Source organism: Psammomys obesus, unplaced genomic scaffold, assembly GCF_907164565.1.
Source record: "Psammomys obesus unplaced genomic scaffold, mPsaObe1.curated_primary_1811, whole genome shotgun sequence".
Taxonomy (NCBI): domain Eukaryota; kingdom Metazoa; phylum Chordata; class Mammalia; order Rodentia; family Muridae; genus Psammomys; species Psammomys obesus.
In genome coordinates this window covers 5,883,535-5,898,711 of record NW_026596463.1, presented here as the reverse complement: position 1 = coordinate 5,898,711, position 15,177 = coordinate 5,883,535, and positions in this window count along the sequence as shown.

The following is a 15,177-nucleotide window of genomic DNA, read 5'->3' as shown; positions in this document are numbered from 1 at the left end:
CAGAACACCTGAGGTTTCTGAGGGGTTCCCACCTTGCAGGAGCCCCAACAAAACCCAGTGTGCTTGGGTATGTGCGCCCTCTTACTGCCTAAGTGGTAGACTCTTTTCTTGTGCATTTTTGCTCCATATTTTAGCTATCTTTATTTCTCGTTTTTTTTTTTTTTTTTTTTTAATGGACTTAGATCTAAAAACTGCATACGGATGTTCAAACCTCTCCACAGACCCAGGAAACGGTGACTGTTCAGATCTAAAAATAAACCAGAAAGGCCCTGGCTCAGTTTTAATGGCAGAATCCAAGGAATTTGAAGGCTTTCTAAAGCTGGTCAAAGGCTTTCCTTTGACCAAAGGCCTTTCTATCTTGAGTTCAGTTGCTTGAGGATTTTCAAGATTTCAGGATCATTTCTTTCTTTTCCCAGTATTGAGGGGAGGAGAGGCCTAGCCTGCCTTGGCAGCACGCTGCTATCGTCTTGTTCGTTTTCCTGTGCTGTGCTAACAGTTGCATAAGGGTGAAGAATGTTGACAGAGCAATCAGGCAGCCTCTGCTCAGGCCCCAGCTCTCACCCAGAAGCCAGGAGCAGGTGAGGCAAGCATTCTCAGTCTCTGCTTCCTTCTACAAAATCAGGGTTGATATAAGGATTAAATAAGGCACTGTGTTTAATAGAGGTGTGAGGGCAGAGTGATAGCTCTTTTTTTTTTTTTAAGATTTATTTTATTAATTATATATATAGTGTTCTGCCTGCTTGTATGCCTGCAGCCCAGAAGAAGGCACCAGATCTCACTATAGATGGTTGTGAGCCACCATGTGGTTGCTGGGAATTGGACTCAGGTCCTCTGGAAAAGCAGCCAGTGCTCTTAACCTCTGAGCCATGTCTCCAGCCCAAGTGATGGCTCTTGACTCTCCTCTTTTATCATAAACACAATTGTATTAGTTACTTTATTGCCATGAAAAACTAACAAACAAAAAGTGCAACAAAGCAAAACCTGACAGAGGCAACTTGAGAAAGAAGATCTCTTTGGCTTACTGCTCCAGTCACAATCCATCGTGGCAGGGAAGATGGAGGCAAGGGGGGAGATGCTGGACACATGAGGAGATGAGGGCTGGTGCTCAGTTCACTTTCTCATTGTTGTTCAGGGCAAAACCCTCAGAGACTTGTCCACAGACATTTTTTCACTGTGATTCTAAATCCTTTGAAGTTGACACAATTAAATACCACCATAGTGATCTCCTGATGACTGTAATAGCCAGCAAATGAAGTATCAGTGTGTGTGTGTGTGTGTGTGTGTGTGTTGGGTTGGAATCACCTACAAGACACACTTCTTGTTGGCTGTGAGGAGGTTTGCAGAGAGGTTTAACTGAGGAGGGAGGGAAGATTCACCCTGGTTGTGAGCAGAGCTATTCCACAGACCACTGGACAGCTGGCTGATTCTCCAGCTCTCCACCCCCCCCCCTTTACTTCCTGAATGCAGATTTCAGGTGACTGGCACCCTGCACTCCATTAACCATGCCTCCCAGCATTGAGGTCTGCATTCCCTTCCTAAAGCCTGAGGCGAAATAAATTCTTTTTTTTTTTTTTAGTCCTAAGTTGCTTCTATCAGGTATTTTAATATAACAAAAAAGAAAGTAACTAAGAATGACTGAAATTATTAGTGGCGATTGGGTACAATTTGCCACATACAGGCAAGTTTCAAAAACTATGAAGTCTACACAGTGAGTTCTGACGTCCCTCCCCACAGGAGCCCTTAACTAGCAAGACGGCGCAGTTCTGTGTTCCAAGGTGATCTGGTGGCTGTTGTTCCCAGAACACTTGGTGCCAGAATCTTTCTTTGTAGATCAAATTTTACTAATTATCGTTTCTAGACAGACTGACCTTTTCCCATGAGCCTAGCCAAATGTCCTTCTTTTTATCTGTTAATAAAAATGACTGGTTGGTAATGAAAATGACTTCTTTGCCAAAGCCCTCTGGCTGCCCTTTCTCTGCACAGTGAACTTTTAAGCTTCTAGATTCAGAGAAAAATGTGACTTCTTACTTAAGGTCTGGAAAAAAAAAAAAGTGCCACCTTGGACATGTCTCTGTGTGAGCTGCCCTATTAACCAACCATTCCTGCAGCAGCAAAGGCTAGAATAATCCCACTGTAGGCTCGTATCTCATACATGAGGGATTGGCAAATTATCATCTGTGGGCTTACGAACTAAAGAGTCTGTCATGGGCTAGATGTAATGTGATGGGGTTAGTCCCCTCTCAAAATGAGCACACTGAAAATCAAATTCCAAACAAGATATTTGCAAGTGGCAAATACCTTGTGGAGGTAAATTAGCTACAAGGATTGGGTCTCCATGGCCAGGGAATGTCAGGTAACTAGCCATCTCTCACTCCTTTATGTGAGGGCATAACCAGAAGCTGGATATGAACTAACTCCAAGTCATGAACTACTCCCTACCAGGACACCAAATCTTCCATCAGGGAATGGCAACCTCCCGATGCTGACTCCATCTTTCCCTGCCTCCCGACTGGCCACCATGTGGACAGCTGGGTCACGTTCCTACCACCGTGTCTTCCCTTCCTCACGGACTGTGCCTTTAAACTCCGAACAAAAGTAAACGCTTACCTCCTTAAGTGGCTTCTGCTGGGGTTTTTTGTCATATAGAGAACAAGAAAAGTAATTGGCCATGACGGCAAATAAATTGTATACATGTAAGACATTACTATAAACAAAGCCATATTTGAGTCCCCTAAAGCTCATTATGAGAGATCTGAGAATATTCCTGGAAACCCAAAGTGTTAGAATGATATTTAGGGGCTGGTGGAGCTTTGGGATAATCACCTGAATGGATTCTAACTAGATACTACATAGGTCATACATAGGCAGAGGCACAGACGGAGAGTTCTTGCTAGAACTGTTAAGTAAAAACACAGTCTCCCAGGATACTCTGCTATAACCCATATTGTAGCTACAAAAATTGAACGAAAGAACTTTGTATGAGTAAAAAATCCTCCAGACCAATAAATCCATAGCCTTCATATTTAAAAAAAAAAAAAAAGACATTTCCAATTTTCAAGTTCCAATCAGTAAAACTCATTCTGAAATCACGACAAAGCACCAGTCAGTTTGGATTTGGACAGGTGATGATAATTAATGGACGTCAGGTCTGACATCAGCACTCCACTGCAAACAGGTGCCCTTCGTGTCCTGGGAGGCCTGGCTGTTTCCTCTAGTTCTGTGTTGCCCTAAACTGGATGGGAGGCTTTTAAGATCTCCATGGAGGGAGCAGAGGAGACAGATCAGGGGGTGAGTGCTTCCTGCACAAGTGTTCATCCTCAGAGCCCATCCAAACAGTGGGGTGTGGCCATGAGCACTGGTAACCAGAGGTGCTGGTGAGCTGGAGGCAGGGGAATTCCTGGGCCTTGCTGGCCAGACAGTCTAGCCCAATCGATGAGAGATCCTGGGTCAAAACAAGGTAGCCAGCATCTGAAGAATGACACGTGAGGCTGACCTCTGTCTTCCGAGTGGGTGCCCACACATGCGCAGCCTCACACACATGCGAGCACACAGAGACTCTCCGTGGAATGTTGACAACAACGGTTAGTTTCTTCCAGTGTTGTACTCTCTTCTCACACTGCCTGTTGGCAGACTGGCCTTTGGAAGTCAAAATTCTCTCAAGCAGGCTTGTCCTCTGTGCCCAGCCATGGAGGTTCAACCAGCACAAGAGCCATAGACACCTCCAGCCTTCTAGCTCTTTGGCCTGGCAGAGAACAAATATATGGCTCCTTGACCCAGTGACCTCCACCACTCTCGCCCTGCCCAGAGTAACATTACAGGTCTGTTTTGGCCTCACAATGGGGTCCCATAGACATGTTTACCAACTTCTGTCTTGGGAGACTTGAGATGTCTTCCCAGTTCCCTTCATATGCAGGAGACCAGGCCTTACACCTAAGTCGTAGAGCTGCTATTGTCAGGCCTAGACACAATATGCCTTGTTGCCAGACTCAAAAAACAGGCCAAAATGTAACCTTTTACCATCCCTTTATTTACCTAAAGGACAATAAATGTTCATAGCAGTCTCAACTATGTCTCATGGTAAATAACTATATACAAAGGCCTAAAATTTTTTTGAGGGTCCGAGAAAGTGTCTTAAGGTTGGTAAAGACAAGTTATATATATTTGAGAGTCTTAAAAAAGTGTTTTAAGGTTAGTAAACACAAGTTATACATGTTTGAGAGTCTAAAAATGTGTCTTAAGGTTGGTAAATGCAAGTTATAAATGTTGCAAGGTCTAAGGTGATTTAAGATATGCTAAATAGGTAAAACTGCTTAATATTTCCTCCTGTTGCTATGCTACTGCTGTATTGACTGTCCAGAGCTTTGTCCTTTATCAATAGAGCTCTAGTTTATTAATCTGACTCTAATACAAAAACATTCCACTATACCACGTACTATTATGGTTCTAAGCTCAAGATTATAAGTCTCCATAATATATACTTATACTAATGATTAAGACCAAGTGAGCTTTTGTCCCTTCTGCATGAAAGGCTTGTGCCTTTTCAGAGCTCACCTTAAAGAACGCTTGTGCTGTGAACACAAATGTGTATGTCTACTGCCTTTTCTACAATGTATACACCAGTACAGATTACAATCGTGATACTAACACGTCTAAAGTTTTAGCCCCTTTGTAAAACTTAAGAGTAATTCTTGTAAGCTGCAGGAAATTCACCTGAATCCACCTCTCAGATCAACTGTGCTCCAGGCAAGTACTGCACTTATTGCCTATCTCAGAAGTTGCGACTCCTCCCCTTTCCCTGGTTTTGGGACTTCCTTTCCTGGCTACCAGACTGCTATTTACTGCATGCAACCACTGGCTGGATTGGTGAGGTCTCTTCATTGACCAGTAACTACATTGGTGAGTTCACCTTATTTATCAGCATAAAATGCCTCTCTTGGTAGGGGAAGCTTGACTGCTGAGCTCCGGCAACTTCATACTCTTTTTTGAGATGGAGGGACCTCCCCCCCACCCCTGAGCCATAGTCTTAACTGGCTACGGTTGACCCTTTCTGCTGACCTCTATTTTAGGGCCCCACTTTCCCTTGGGGGAGCCTCCCACTTGCACACAGTCTGTTCTTCCCTTCTCTCTCTTGTGGGAAGTCCTAGTGCTAGGCAGATCGTAGTGCTCTCGGGCCGTGCCCCCAGGCATCCGCACCCTGGTCTCTAGCCAAAAGATTGGACCAGGTAGGACCTCTCGTTTGGGTCACACCTTGCGTTTGGGACGTCTTTGGAAGGTCACTGACCTCTCTGCCTCCCAATGGGGAACACCCAGACGTCCGTTCCTCCAGATTCTCCTCTGGGATGTCTTCTGGAGAATTTCAGGTTTCTACACCTAGTGCCTGCTAGCACTAAGGCCTCTAAGTTTACACACTTCTGTAACCAAACCTCACCTCAATGACAGATCCAAAACAAAGCCTTTTTAATTACTGCCACTGATTGGGTAATTAAAGGTCCCCCCAGGTAAATGGAGGTTCCCATGTTCAAGTCTCATTGATCCAAACCTTCCACCTCTGCTCTCTCAAAAGTTTTCAATGTATACCTAAAGGATTTTCTCCATAACCTACTCAACTTTATCTTTTGCCTGTATATATATGTTTCAGTGTCCTGCTAGACACAGATGTTTCCTATAGCCACAACAGTGCCAAAGCAGCTACAAGTGTTCAACTCTGACCTCACAGACTTCCAACAAGCTGGACCTGCACCTTCCCTCCCAGCCATGGATGTTCTTGCAGACCCTGGAAAGCATCAAAGCAATCTGTTCTTCCTGGACTTGGCCAGCATTTCAGCCTTTTGACCTCCCTACAGCACCTCAATGTCAGCAGGAAGTAGCCAGAAGAGAATCTACACCCCTTATTCACTTATTATTAACAAAAGGCTGAAATGGTGTGCTTCAGGACCAGGACAAGCAGCTCCAGGTTCTCCCAGCATTCCTCAGACTCTACCTGCTGCCTTGCATGGCTGGCAACTCTCTACTGACACCCTCTACCCTAAATTTGCCAGGGCAGAGGCTTCCCTTCCTCCTCTTGACCATGTAATCTAACCATTTTGTTGCTATTATTTCTTCTCTCTCTTACTCCCTTGCATGGCAACCAAGAGCCGCTTCCAATGAGCCTAAATTTATATACTTTAACTTACCTTACATACAAAGCAGCCCAAGTTCCTCATTTTTTAATTATAGAAAAAGGAAGGAATGTTAGGATTTTGGAACAAAACCTGCCTCTGGGTTGCATAGCAATTTATGATGTCATTATGTGTCTCCAGCCAGGTGGCCACACCTGGAAGGCGTGGTTACCTTGCCCCTTAAAAGGATAACTGGACCGCGTTGTTTCTCTCTTGCTCTTGGTCCTTCCTCTCTATCAGAGCATCCCGCCTCTCTTTTCCTTCCTCTCTCTTTTGCCCCTCTCTCTTTCTTTCTCCCATCATGTCCTGCTCTCCCTTCTCTTTCTCTTTCTCCATATCCACCTAATAAACCTCTTTTATATATAAGATCTGTCGTACGCCTAATTGTCTTTTTTTAATTAGTTTGTTCCATAACCTTACACCAGCCATCTCAGGAACAAGTTCCATCTTTCTGGCAGGATCAAAACTGGTATTTCATATTTCCAGGCCCTGGGACCCAGCTCTTTGTCCGGAATCCTTCTTGTTTTCATGTGTGTCTGTTAAGCAGCGAAGGATGTATGTAAAGAGGGAAGATGCCATTACCTGATATCTAAGCCGAGGCTCACAAGTTGTAAACGTGTTGCCTGTCTTGACTTAAAGCCTTCCCGCTCCTTCATCTCCTTATCTTCTAAATTCCAGATCAAAGTCTAAAAGAGGAAGTGACTGCAGGTGACCTGGAAAGACCCAGTCACCCCTTGCTCATCCCCTTGTGTCAAAATATGATTGGTCAATTCAGCAGCCCAGCCTACTCCCCCTTGCCTTGTGTTCCCACCCTTTAAAAAATGTACAGTCTCCCTTCCAGCCACAGTTCAGATCCCGAACTGGCTGCCTCTCTAGGCACCCAGAAAATAAAGCTTTCTCAGCTTCCTCCCCAAACCCAACACTTCTAGCCAGGTATGGAGGGGTTACACCCCTGGGCTACATAGTAGGACTCATATATTATTCCTTGCTATAGGCGCATCCATACATGCGCACTTACATCACTCCTGTGCATGCGTGTGTGCAGGCACACAAAAATAGTAGATTTTTAAATACTTTGACTTTTATCTTAGAGATTTGAAAAACCCAGAGTGAGGGTGAGACCTCTCATTTTCAGTACACATCCGAGGTGATCAAGGAAATCTGAGTTTGTAAGTCCCTTTATTTTCCTCATTAACCCCAGTTTTGTTGTTGTTTGGCTTTTGTCTGTTTATTTGTTTGTTGTTTTAGCTTCAGGCCTATTAGGTTAGGGTCACATTTTTAAGGCATATTCTTTGTTTCTCACCCCTCTGGAAGTGCACCAAGAGTGTGTGATCTGGGCTGCTGAAGGCTCAGGACAGAAGCCAGGAAAAAAAAAAAAGGATGTGATCTCACTGCCTGAGGCTCTACCAGGGAAGATGCCTTAATCAGGAGCTCTCAGAGATGCTGAGATAAAATATGAGTGTTGTGACATAGTCCCTTCAGAGAGAGAGAGAGAGAGAGAGAGGAGTGAGGGGTGGGGGCATTTATTCAAAGACAAGCACAAAGGAATGACACAGCCTGAGGAATCAAGCCAGGGAGGAGACATCCCAGGATGGAAAGAGGCTCCTGGAAAATGCTAATGACAAAAACAAGAGCCTTTAAGAAGCCAGGCAGGATCAAAGCAATGAAGACAAAAAGGCCAGGCGCAGGTGATGTAATGTCTGAGGATGACGGGGTGGCAGCCCCACACACTTCCTGTTTTTCTCCATCAGGGACGTCCCAGGCTCTCTGAGCTGAAACTTTGCAGAATAAGCATGCTTAGAGAAGAGTGCCATCCAAGGATTGGAGAGGGGTGTGGGAAAGAATAAAGCCTCTGGAAGGGGGTGCAGAGCTTAAAATCAGTAATTACATGGCAGAACAGCTGACTTGACACTGGAGCTGTTGGTTGTCTTCAGAGCCTAAAGACAAAAAGGCACCAAGTGGCCAGAGGCAAGCAAGCTTGTTTTTCATTTGTTTATTTGTTTTCATCCTTGTGTCTAGCAGCCACATTAACCACATCTTCTGTAAAATCTCATGAGAGAGCAAATTAGCTAATTGGGCAGAAAAGAAAAGAGAATAACAATGGCTAGGAGTCAGCAGGGGATCACGGAAACATCGTGCCAAAGCCCAGCTGTTCTGTAGGTGGACTGAGGGAAATTGTGGACGTGGAGTACAGCAATGTCAGATCCTGAAGATCCTTGTGTCCCGCAAGCCACATCAGGAAGCAGACTTGGTCAGGAGCCCAACCTTGGAGCTGCTGCCTGGTTAGACTCACCTCTGTGGCCTCTCTCATTTCCTGTCCCTCTTTTGCAGCCACTCAGATCCACACCATGTTCATATTCTATAGAACAAGTTACGACGGTGACGAGTTTCTATCTGACTTCAGACTGACTGGTGCAGGCTGCTGTCTTGTCTTCTTGGTTTGCAGAAAGCCAGTTTGTTCTGTGTCTCAGACACTTTTCTCAGGTTAGTTTTTACCTAATCCTCAAGCCTTGACCCAGCGAATGAGCTCTCAGCAGAGGTCCTCATGCTATTCTGTATTTAATATGTAAATCACACTAAACAATAGACTGCTGGGATAAGTGATTCACAGCCTGGGAGTTGAGACCCCTTGTGGGTGGTCAAATGACCCTTTTACAGGAGTGGTCTAAGACCATCAGAAAACAGGGATATTTACATTATGATTCGTAACAGTAGCAAAATTGCAGTTTGAAGTAGCAACAAAAATAATCTTATGGTTGGGGGTCACCACAACATGAGGAACCGCACTGAAGGGTCACAGCATTAGGAAGGTTGAGAACCACTGGTTTAGATGAACATATAATTGTGTAGGCCTCCAGGCTCAAGACTGCAGTTTATGGACAGACCTCCCCAGGACACTATTCAAAAACCCAAACACTGTCCTGGTCAATAATTGATATATAGATATTATGTAAATATACATGTTACTGTAATGTTACTATTAAAAAAAGCATGAAGCTGGTCAACCGATATTCTCTGCAAGAGGTTTATTAGGACATGAAGAGAGAGAGAGAAAAGGGGTGCCCTGAGAGAGAGAGAGAGAGAGAGAGAGAGAGAGAGAGAGAGTAAGAGACCACGTGTTGGGTTGTCCCTTTAAGGGGCAAGGTAACCACGCCTTCCAGGTGTGGCCACCTGGCCGGCGACACATGATGACATTATAAGTTTCTGGGTAACCCAGGAGCAGGTTGTGTTCCAAAATACTAAGTTACATTTATTTTATTATGTGTGTGTGTGTTTGTGTGTTTACATGTGTGTGGGGCGTATCATGCCATACTGCATGTGTGGAAGTGAGAGGACAACTTGGAGGAATCAGTTCTCTCTTTCTACTATGTGGATTCCATGTGGCTGTAGGTGATTTTGCCCACTGAACCATCTCGCTGGCCTGGTCAAAACTTACAGGCAATTTAGTCATGACGTAGAAGGCAGTATCTTCAAGTGGCTGGATCATAAAGCATTTGAATGAGAATAAATATGTTGGAAGACAAAACTGGGATGCAAAAAATGGAGGTAGCTAAGAGGAACACTGAGGAAAAACAAATGGAAAGCCTAGTTATTAGGAAAAAAATCAGCTGCATGTCCATAGCACTGGTGGCCACAGAGCACATCAACAAGAGTTAATGTGGAAAAGGTCTTAACAGTGAATTACTGTGCCGGCACTGTGCTGGTTTTTACTATAATCTGAGGTGTAATTTGAGGTGGGGTAAGCCCCCAACACAGCCCTTTCTGTTTAAAATCACTTTGGGGTGATTTGTGTTTCAGATGGATGTGAAGGATATTTTTTTTTTTCTAGCTCTGTAAAGAATGTTACTGGAATTTTGATGGAGAGTGCATTAACTCTATAGAAAGCTTTCGGTATACAGACGTTTTCACAATATTAATGACTGAAATGCTGGAATAAGCTAATGGCAAGACAAAATTATATTATATAAACGCAGATTTATTGGAAGCAACTCTTAGCCATCATGCAGGGAGACAGAGATAAAGAAGAGGAGAGAGGGCATGTAGAAAGAAGGTGAGAGCGAGAGAGAGCAAGAGAAAAGAAAAAGGGGGGAACCAAAATGTTTGGATTATATAGTGAAGGGCCCCTGGAGAGAAAAAGCCCCACCCCTGGGGGAGGGGATTCAGGGTAGAGGGCAGAGTATGCCAGCCACACCCGCAGCAGGCCGGTGGCAGGTATGACTCAGGGATGCCTGAATCCAAACAAACAGTTCTTCCAGTCCTTGAGCTTGGGAGGTCTTTCTTCTAGACACTTCAGTTTCTTCCTTGGCCATTTAAAGATTCATTACAGAGGTCTTTCACTTCCTTAAGGTTATTTTTGGGTATTTTATTATTTTTGAAAGTGTTATGAATAGTATAATTTCCCCTGATTGTTTTTTTTTTCTCAGCAAATTACTTTTTGCGTATATGGGAAGTTACCAATTTTTGTAAGTTAATTTTGTATTTTACTACTTTGCTGAAGATGTTTATCAGGCCTAGCAGTTTTCCATAGTCTTTAAGGTCTCCCAAGTGTAAGACTATGACAGTTTCTAGTGGGAATAATTTCACTGCTTTCTTTCCTATTTGTATCCCTTTCATTTGTTTCTCTTGCCGTATTGCTCTAGCTAAGGTTTATACTGAACATGAATGGAAAGGTTAGAAACCTTTGAGTACCCTCATATAATTCATAAAATGCTTTCAGTCTTTCCTCTTATTTAGTAAAATACTGGTTATTCACACATAGAAGAACAAAACTAGACTTTATAGCTCATTCAAAATAGATTCAAAATTTATCAAAGACTTCAGTATAAGACCTGAAACTCTGAAACTGTTACAGGAGAACATAGAAAAATACTTAAGTTATAGGCAGCAGTAAAGTTCTGAAACAGACAGCAAGAGCTCAGGGAATAGCTTAAGAACTGCAAGTGGAAATACTTGAAAATCTGCGTTTATTGCTGTACTATTCACAGTACATAAGGTATGGGACCAGACTAGATAGCCGCCAAGAGAAACATAAAGAAAGTCATATATTTTAATTACTTGTAAAGACAAAGGAGATGATATCACTTGCCGGAAAATGTATGGAACTGAAGAGCATCTTTTTCAAGCAAAATAGCCTAACTCAGCTTAACCCAGAAAGACAAATATCGAGTTTCCTGTCATAAGCAGAATCTAAATATGAAGTATAAGGGAGACTGTGAAAGAGAAAAAAGTATAAAGGAAGGAAATGGTGAAGAAGAAAGAGCAACGAGGGAGAAAGACAAATATTTTCTTTCACATACACAATCTTCACTTATGTATATTTATAATACATATGTACATACACATATATTGCAACATGAGAACAGAAGGGGCTACTGGGGAGTAAAGGGAGTGGAAAGATAGTGGGACACACACACACGCACACACAAACATATATGTTCATAATAAAACCCACTATTTATTCTGTATGGTAACCCCAAAAGTCAATTTAAAACATTCACTACAAGCTTGCTGTTTATCATGAGTGTAACATAATTACTAGGACACTAATATCCCCGGCTGTGTTAGTGAAAATGTAGCTTTTAAGGGATCCATTAGGATATTAAGGGGGTCAGTGGTCCCCTCCCCCGGTTAAGGATGTAAGGAGAATGTAACACAAACTGAAGGGAAGACAGGCTTGTCACTCTTTCTGTGACTGTATCCTAGGTGTAAGGGGGTCCGCTATACAGGTTCCTGGCATCGGTTGCAACTGTAGTAGGATGGCTAGTGTGTGGATTTAATTCTGGATACAGTTGGCCCTCTGTGTAGGAGGGTTCGTACACACTGCAGATGGAAATATTCAGAACACAAAATTGTCCCGACTAAGCATGCAGTTACTTCACTTACATGGTCACCTGGTGATACAAAATAACAGTTTATGTTTCTATTAAATTAGGCATTAGAGGTCACCTAGAGATTAAGCACAGATAACAGACTGAAGAGGTAGTTTGGTGGTAGAGCACTTCCTGTGTAGCAACGAAAGTGGTTCCACTCCTAGCACACAGAGGAAAAAATGTATACAAATAAAGTATGCGTATGCAAGAACTATGGCATTTCACATAAGGTGTGGGTCAGGGGGCATGTGGAACCAAACTCCTGCAGGTACTGATGGACAGCTCTGTCTGTGGAGAGAGCTACTAGAGGGGGAAGACTCAAAATCCCACCTCGAGACTGACATTTCAGAGGAAGTGGGATACTCAACCTGCACAGAGGAGGACTGAGATACGAGGTTTTAACGACTCCTTAAGCATAAGAGTGGGTTCCATTTGTACAGAAACGTCGTGCCCAGGATCACAGGCTCTCCCAACTTCAACTCTCCATGGAAATGGTCATATTCTAGATGCCTCACAAAGCAGTGAGTGCTCGAGATGAAAACCCTGGGCAACAGGTGAGTCTCTCCTATAGTTGTTCCAACTTCGGGGCTCAGTGCTCTGGTGGGACAAGGTTCTGAGGACATCACGTGGGTGGGGACAGTCTTGGTGGTCTGCCCAATGTGTGCTCTCTGAAATCCCCAGTTGTTGGCATCGGGTGAGTTTCCTCCTGTGACCAGGGCTGAGGCAGAGAGAATTGGTGTCTCCTTGGTTCCTCTCCAGGCTCAGGTAATTCTGGAAGGCAATATGTGGAATAATACATTCTTAGCTTTGATGCTTGGTACGGGGCTGCCTGGAGACTGGCTCATGTCAGACTTTGCTCAAAGGTAGGGCCTGCTAAGAAGCAGGGTGCCCAATGATGCAAACCATTGCTTGATAACAGTTTCCTTGGCAGTGAGAGAGCGGGGTAGAGAGGAAAGACTAAGAGAGGGACAGAAAGGTTAGTTAGAAGTAGAGCAAGAGAGTGAGGAAGAGGGCCTGCCTGTCTTAGTCTGGCATTAGCCTATTTACTAGCATTTGATTCTTGCCAGTTTCTGAGCCGCTAAAGAATCCAGTGCAGAGGGAAAGCTGATCAAGAGAACAAATGGGTATGTTGCACCATACAGACCCTTCCCTCTTCTCCCAGCCCTACAGTGTCACCAGTGAGAAGACAGAGACTTTAGAAGGGGACAGAATTGTTGAGAGGCATGTAGGGTTGTGGTTGTGAGAGCTGGCATTTAGCCCACGTGGACCTGGATTCCTAGCCTTTCTCTGCCATTTTTCAAGTTGATAAAGCAGTTAATCTTCCTCTATGCTTCAGTCCTTATCTGTAGGATGGGTAATGCTGATACTTTATCAGCCTGTGGCAAGACTTAAAAGGAGAACCCTTCCAAGACTTCAGCCCCAGTCTAGAAGGTAGGAAGGCTCCATTTTAGTTATCGCTAATGGTCTTGGCAGGTTGTATTTGCCCCCAAAATGGCCCCAACAGGGTCTCCTACCTAATATGTGTTTCTTAGAACATGACTATAACTCTTATTAAGAGGTGGTATCCCTCATAACCTCCAGGTTTGCCAAGATGGAAAACACTTTGAGAATGACTCCCCTGACACACACACACACACACACACACACACACACACACACACACACACCTGATTCTTTCCTCCAACTCTGACCTCTTGACTATTGGCCTTCGAGATGCATGTGGAATGGACCTTATTCTGCCAACAGACCTATGAAAAGGTGGGAAGTGATGCTTTGAAAGTTCTGGGGCTAGGTCATAAAAAGTGCCACAGCATCTGCTTGCTTCTCTTGGGGACGTTCACAATTGAACCTAGCCTTCCCACTGTTGTGAGGATCTCCAAGCTAGCTCACCAGAGGCCCATTTGAAGAGGGACTCACAACCCTAATTTGCCAGCCGTGTGAATGAGTCACGGTAGAAGTGGAAATCTATTCCTGCCTGTGTAAGCTAATGCTGCGTGGAGAGACCAGGGGCTACTCTGAACCTTGATAACATTGCAGATTCAGAGACAAAACAAAGAATCGTTTTCTTAGCCACAAAGTTTCAGGATGTTTCATCATGCAGCAGTGGCAACTACAACTCTCTTCCTTTTATTCATCTCAAAAACCTGTTTCCTTTTTGCCCATATCACCTCTAATCTTTATAATTAACATCAAGAAAGAAAACGTCACATGGTAGGATCAGTCTCCCCTTCTGCTTGCCACATCTGGTTAGTGTGTGTGTGTGTGTGTGTGTGTGTGTGTGTGTGTGTGTGTGTGAAATGCCACACATGTTGAGTTTGTGACAGACGGAGATTCGGGAAACTGGGGTCTTGTTTGGAGACAGCAAAGTCTTCTTTGGACTTAGGACAAATTCATTCAGGCCTCTCCAAGCTTGTGAACAAGGCACCCTGACAGCACATTTTTCAGTATGGGTTCTTTTTTTCTCTTTCCTTGCTGCTCTGTTTCTGCTGCACATATGACAGGCATGTGCAGGGGAGGTCTCCACCTTTCATGAGTCCTTAGCTGGGCTGCCTGTAACAACACATGTTAACCAAAGAAAAGCAAAGAAGTTCAATCAGCTGTGTTCCCTTGTACACACGGACCGTAACTCAGAGAAATAAACAGACCTCAAAACAGAACCCAAGAGTTGTTTGGGTCTTGAGGTTTAAATGCATAGCTTCTCCAAAACAGAAAGACAGATGTAGGGAAAGCCCCATGTCAGGGGTCACCTCAGGTGAGGTTTGTTATACAGATGTGAATGACTCATGCTCACTGATGGGTCTGGTGACCTGGTCCTTCTCTCACTCGTACAGAGAGGGAGACATCCTTAAAAACAGGGCTTTTCTTGGTAGTAGATATAATTTTTCTTAGAAAAGAGAAACTTTTCAGAAACTAACTCTCAGGCAAAAGAAGACCTGTTTTAGATGATGCCTCCTGAAGCCCAGTCCATGACTTTCTCTTTTCCGCTTGAATTTTGACAACCCTTCCCACTTCATCCATGGTTTCAAATAATGAGAGATAAGAGAAGAGGTGAAATGGGGAATCAAAGACAAATTGAGGTACCAACGAAGATTTTTGCCCGCTTAGGAAGGCAAACTAATTTATTAACCAATAATATTCATGTGTGTGCA